The 5,930-nt window shown below is 43.1% G+C and overlaps 1 non-coding gene across 1 annotated transcript; it reads right to left on the bottom strand.

Annotated features, from left to right (window-relative positions):
* Positions 1-267: 267 nt before the first annotated feature.
* Positions 268-374, bottom strand: LOC120262610. The gene has a single exon (XR_005536874.1). It is a non-coding gene; the product is annotated as a small nucleolar RNA R71 (small nucleolar RNA).
* Positions 375-5,930: the final 5,556 nt, after the last annotated feature.

The raw sequence follows: 5,930 nt of genomic DNA, 5'->3' as shown, positions 1-5,930 counted from the left end.
CATCATTCATCTAAATGATTTAGCAGTTAGCTCAGTTCAATGGTTTGGCAGATGAGAATCCAAACAATCAAAAACTTCTTGAAAGCTTGTGACATGTTGAAGATCAATAGAGTTTTGGATGACACTATAAGATTGAGGGCTTTCCCATTCTCTCTCAAAGGAAGAGCTAAGTAGTGGCTTCATTCCTTGCCAAAAGCATCCATCATGGCTTAGATTGAGATGGTCGAAGCTTTCCTCTCAAGATACTTCCCCATGGGAAAGTTAGCAAAGCTTCATAATGAGATATCGCCGTTTGTTCAGATGGAGCTTGAATCTTTGTTTGACACATGGGAGCGATTCAAGGATCTCTTGCGAAAATGTCCATGACACGGATTTCCTGAATAAATGATCATTCAAATGTTTTATAATGGGTTGAATCCAAGTAGAAGGCAACTTTTAGATGCCACTGTAGGAGGTACAATGCGGAGCAAGACTCCTGATGAAGCCCGACAATTGGTAGAAGAAATGGCCATGAATAGTTACCAATGGAATGCAAGGGGAAAGAAGAAAGTGGCGGACTCCATGAGATCGATGCGGTTACATCTTTGGCAGCCCAAGTAGAGGCAATAAGTAAGAAATTGGATACTTCGACTTCACCGAGGGTTGGCCGCTATCATGAGTTGTGATGGTTGTGGGGGTTAACATATGCCGACTGATTATCCTATTTTGATTACTACTTCAGCCCCGACTAAACAAGTAGACTTTGTGGGCAATTCAGGAAGAGTACAAGGCAATCCTTATAGCAACAACTATAACCAAGGGTGGTGAAACCACCCCAATTTCTCATGGAGTAACCAAAGGGCAACAAAAAGGCCTTGGCATCACTGGGTTTTCAACAACAACAAGCACCGAAGCTGGAGAATAGAGTGTCAGGCTTGGAGAATCGGATGACCGACTTAGAGAAAGCCTTGACTAGATTTGTGCAATCGTTGGATGATAAGTGCTTGTGTGATATGAATCCGAAGCATTCTTTCCTTATGTTGAGCATTACCTTTCTCGGGTTTTTACATTAATATGTGTGTTTTTATGTTACTTTTTATACGGTAGGGTTGTGAAACCAATTATAAAGGAAAGAAGCCAATGTGGATCACAATGCACCGATTTTGGAGGAAATCTTGCTAAGGTTAAAACGCGAAGATATAAGTCGGGTGCGAGATGTTAGAGTGTGTGCCAACCTCCCCATATTTGAGTTTTGCACAAGCATTTTGGAGGGCACAAGGGCGATGACACTCAAGCATTCCGACTTATGCACATAGAACAAGATCTCCATCAACTTATCCATCATTGAAGAAGCAAAGCGATCCACGGCATAAACGTGTGCCCGTTTATGTCACCTCGATGAAAAGTGGATTCGGGAGTATTTTTGACATAGTACTGTAGCATGTTCATCGTAGCTGTTCATGCTCACAACCGGCCGAAAATGACAGTTTCAGAGAATCCACATGGCCGTGTGGAAATTCCTCATGGGGGCGTGTACCGTACACGCCCGTGGAGTCGCCCGATTCTAGCCCTATTTAAAAGCCGATATAGCCCCAATTTTTGGTATTCTTTTTATCCATCTTTTTCCCCAACTTGAGAGGGCTTTCACTAGGGTTTCGAGGGGTATTGGCCAAGGTTTTTGGAGAGGTTCTACGGCTCCAACATCGTGATTATATTAGGAAAAAGGTTGGTAGGGGAGCTTCGATCGAGGCGTATCCTATACCCGGACTGAAGGAATCCTTGGACGACAGTAGAGGACTTTCCACAAGACCATCGACACGACCATCGTGGGGGTTTCTTTTATGGATTCATTGCTTTTACATTCAATTTCTTTGATTGTACATAGCTCCATGGAGAGCTAAACCCTTAGTGGGTACTTGGGTGATTGTGAACCCTCGGATGTATTTGCTTCATTGAACTTCTTTATTATGCTTTCAATAAATTGATGTTTATTGTGTGTTCCAACCTTGAATGCTTGATTGTATGAATATTTCCCCTAGAGTGATACTACGGTTGAGAGTTCTTGTTGGTAACCTTGTGAGTGAGTGACACACCACGAGCGTTAGACAAAGCTAGGTTGGGGAGGGTTGAGAGGGTGAGTCGAGAGGTAGAGGAGCGCCCACTTTTCCCTCCGACGTGATAGATTCTACCTCCATTCCTCGAGTTCTTTGCGTCCATAATAGAGTGAATGGTCTAAGGGATGAACCTCCGCTGGGAGCCTAGTTGTGCGTGCAATGGAGTGAAGCATTGAGGTGATCTTAGTATGTAGGGCTTAATTGTGGCTAGGGACCTTCAGCCTGGACCAAAGGGTTAGCTCTAAATCTAGGAAGAGATTTATCACTTGGAATCCCTAGAGCTCATTGCAACTCTATGCGAGTGCAGGTGTTGAGATTGTTCGATTTCTCCTCCGGGACATGTATAGAGTTAGGCATAGTTGACCTTAGAATTGGGACTATGTATTTAAGGATTTCCACGAGTCACCATTGCATTGATTAGGAAGCATAATAGAGAGTTCTTGCACTTGAAGCGATTATCCTAGGTGAAGCATCATCCCGAGTACCCCATCTTTATTGATTGCCTTACCTTCTCCTTACTTTTTGCTCTCTTACTTGTTGCATTTAATTTTCTGAGAATTGAATCATTACCACACTTATCATTGTTGATACTCCACATAGCTAAGAATCGAATTAAGTGTCTTTACTCCCTACTCCCTGTGGATTTGACCTCGCTCACTCGGGATTATTACTTTGACAAACCAGTGCACTTGCGGGATATACGCAAGTGGACCTTGTCATTGGATACACAGTTTTAATCAGTCGAGGCTACACTTGGTAACCACACTGCTTTCCTGCACAATTTAGAGAATCAAGAGGGGCAAATTACGAAGTTTCTATTAGAGAGACCACAAGGAAGCTTGCAGAGTAACACCAAGGCTAATCCATAAGAACATGTGAAGGTGATTACTTTGAGAAGTGGTCATGTGGTCAAGGTTAGGCTTCCAAGTAAGAAGACCAATGTTGAAGCACCCGAGGTGATGGAGGTTGAGGAGTGAGCCAACAAAGAGAAGGAGGTGGTAGCTCCACCATACAAGCCAAAAATCCCTTATCCTTCAAGATTGAAGAACGACCAAAATGATGAGCAATATAAGAAGTTCTTTGGTCTATTCAAGCAATTGCACATCAACATTTTTTTTGTGGAGGCGTTGTCTGAAATGCCTCGCTATGCTAAGTTCTTGAAAGATCTTTTCACCAATAAGAAGAAATTGGAAGAGATTACATCGGTGATTCTTGATGCCTCTTGTTCAACGGTGTTGCAAAAGAATATGCCGAATAAGTAGAAAGACCCCAAAAGCTTCATCATCCCGTGGAACATTGCCAATTTGGTTGAAGAAATGGTATTAGAAGATTCAGGGCCTAGTATCAACGTTATGCCATACTTATTCTTTCAGAAGCTAGGCTTGGGAGAGCCTAGGACCACTCAGAAGACATTATAATTGGTGGGCCGAATGGTGAGGTATTCGAGGGATATCATTGAACACATGCTTGTCAAGATTGACAAGTACATTTTTCCTATAGAGTTCGTATTGTTGGATGTTGATGAGGATGCAGCTGTTCCTTTGATATTAGGAGGCCAATCTTGCCCACTTCTAAGGCACTTATCGACATGGATGGTGGGGAGTTGACATTGAGGGTTGGTGACAACAAGTTAACCTACCGCCTCTCCGAAGCCATGTGACATTCTCTTGACTTTGATGATTCTCTTTATTTTCTTGACACTACCGATGAACTAATTGATGAATATGTGCAGAAAATGTTGAATCCGGACCCATACAAGGGGTTACTAGACCAAGAGATGGATACTAAAGACGTGATGATGCTTGGTTTAGAGGAGAAGATACAACATACCCCGGGGATCATGAAGAAGCTGCTCTAAAAGATGAAATGAGCAAGAAGATGCTACAAGAAATGCCACAAGGCTATTGGGGATGTGCAAGAATAGAATAAGGGTGACAAACCTTTGGTTGGTAACAAGCTCGACAACTCTCCCTCTATCTTCAAAAGACTATGTTCATCATGCTTCCAAGTCATGGGCAAGAGGAAAAGCTTCATTTACGAGCCCCCGTGAGGTAAGGCAAGATACGTCAAGCTAAGTGACGTTAAACAAGCGCCTCTCGGGAGGCAATCTAACTTCTTTACTAGTTTTCTGGTATTTAGTTTAGTGTTTGGATGAATAAGGCTTTTAGTGTTGGTGTCTTGATTTATAGATGCTTCTACTATGATTTTCCTGTGGATTATTTTGTGTTATCGTGTGTTTAAATGTGTTTGGTGAACTTGTTGGTCATTTGAGCGAGTTTCCTCGTGTTTTTTTCCTTAGTATATGTTACTATGCAAGGTAGGCTCTGAGTGTGTATACATGTTTAGACATGTTCTGCAGAGCCTATAGTTTTTCTATGTCATCCAGAGAAAACACATGGTTGTGTGGAATTTCCACACCATCATGCGTCTTCACTGAGAACTTATCCCGAGAGGACACAGGGGCATGGACTCCGCCTGTGGGTACTTCTCGCACGCGCAGTGTCTTCCTCGCCGAGACTTAGAGATTTTATCCTAAGAAGACACAGGGGCGTGTGACACGTCCAACTATGCGTGTAAACCGCAGAGTGCATGGGTGTCGAGTAATAAAATACCCGGTGAGTCGGGTAATCAAATCCACAGGGAACATGCCTACTAGTACTAACTTCATCTATGCTTTCTAGCCTAATGATAAATGGAAAGGTGTGATGATTTAATGTGCAAAAGAAATGAATACTCGGAGACGAATATGCAAGGGATAAATGGATGGAGATCTCAATCAAGTAAAAAGTGGGGTATTCGGGCAATGCTCCACCCTAGGATTCTGTATTAGGTACCGGATAAGCAAAGTGTTTCTTTGAAGAGTAAGTTAAGTCGTGGAAATCCAAAAATAATCGGATACGGCCTCCCGATCATCAATACTAGTCCCCTACGAGGTCCCAGTGGAGAAATCGCTCAATCTCAACACCTCACACCACATATGATTGCAAAGCACTCTAAGGAATCCAAGAGGTGTATCCAATTTCTAAAGATTGATCCAACCCTAATTCCCGGCGAAGGATCCTAACCCCCTACAAGGTCCCAGTGAAGAAATCTGTCAATCTCACGCCTCACACCAAATATGGTTGCATAGATCATAGGGAACAGAGATAGAATACACCAATCGGAGGGGAAAGGGGAGGCTCACTATCTCATGACTCGCCCTCTCAACCCTCTTCAATCTTGAGATTCTAACCCTAATGGAGACCTCTCTCTCACCAAGGTAACAAATCATGCAAACCAAATAACCGTAAGATCAATAAGGCAAGCAAGCATTAGACAATCAAGATTAAAAACTTAATCAAACTCGGATTAAATAGAAACACTAAGCAAATCCACAAAAAGAGGAGAATCCTAGGGTTGACAAGCCCAAATACCCTCTAGGGTTTTAGCTCTCCATGGAGCAACATACAAAAACACACCATCAATGAATGAAAGTACATTAAAAACCATAGAAATAAACCCGCCCTTATATATGAACCGATGGCCTTGATGGAGAGTTTTCGACGCCTTGAAGGACCCACTCCGAAGCTAGGTTCACCGGTGGCTTCCTTTGATGCTATGACGGAGGAGGAATCGATCAAAGTTGGGGATGAAGTGTCTCCAACGCCGTAGAAGACCTCCTCTTCAAACCCCTAGCCGCTCTCACCCCTCAAGAGGCGCACAAAAAGATGAGAAAGAATAGGGCAAAACGGCTATTTATAGGCCTTAGACCGCGTCTGTCACGTGCCCCCACGTGCCCATGTGGATTTTGCATGAGCATGCGTGTGCGTTGATAAGTGTCTAAGTGTAGGTGTTTTC

Source organism: Dioscorea cayenensis, chromosome 5 (assembly GCF_009730915.1).
Source record: "Dioscorea cayenensis subsp. rotundata cultivar TDr96_F1 chromosome 5, TDr96_F1_v2_PseudoChromosome.rev07_lg8_w22 25.fasta, whole genome shotgun sequence".
NCBI lineage: Eukaryota > Viridiplantae > Streptophyta > Magnoliopsida > Dioscoreales > Dioscoreaceae > Dioscorea > Dioscorea cayenensis.
This window is presented reverse-complemented; position numbering and strand designations above follow the sequence as displayed.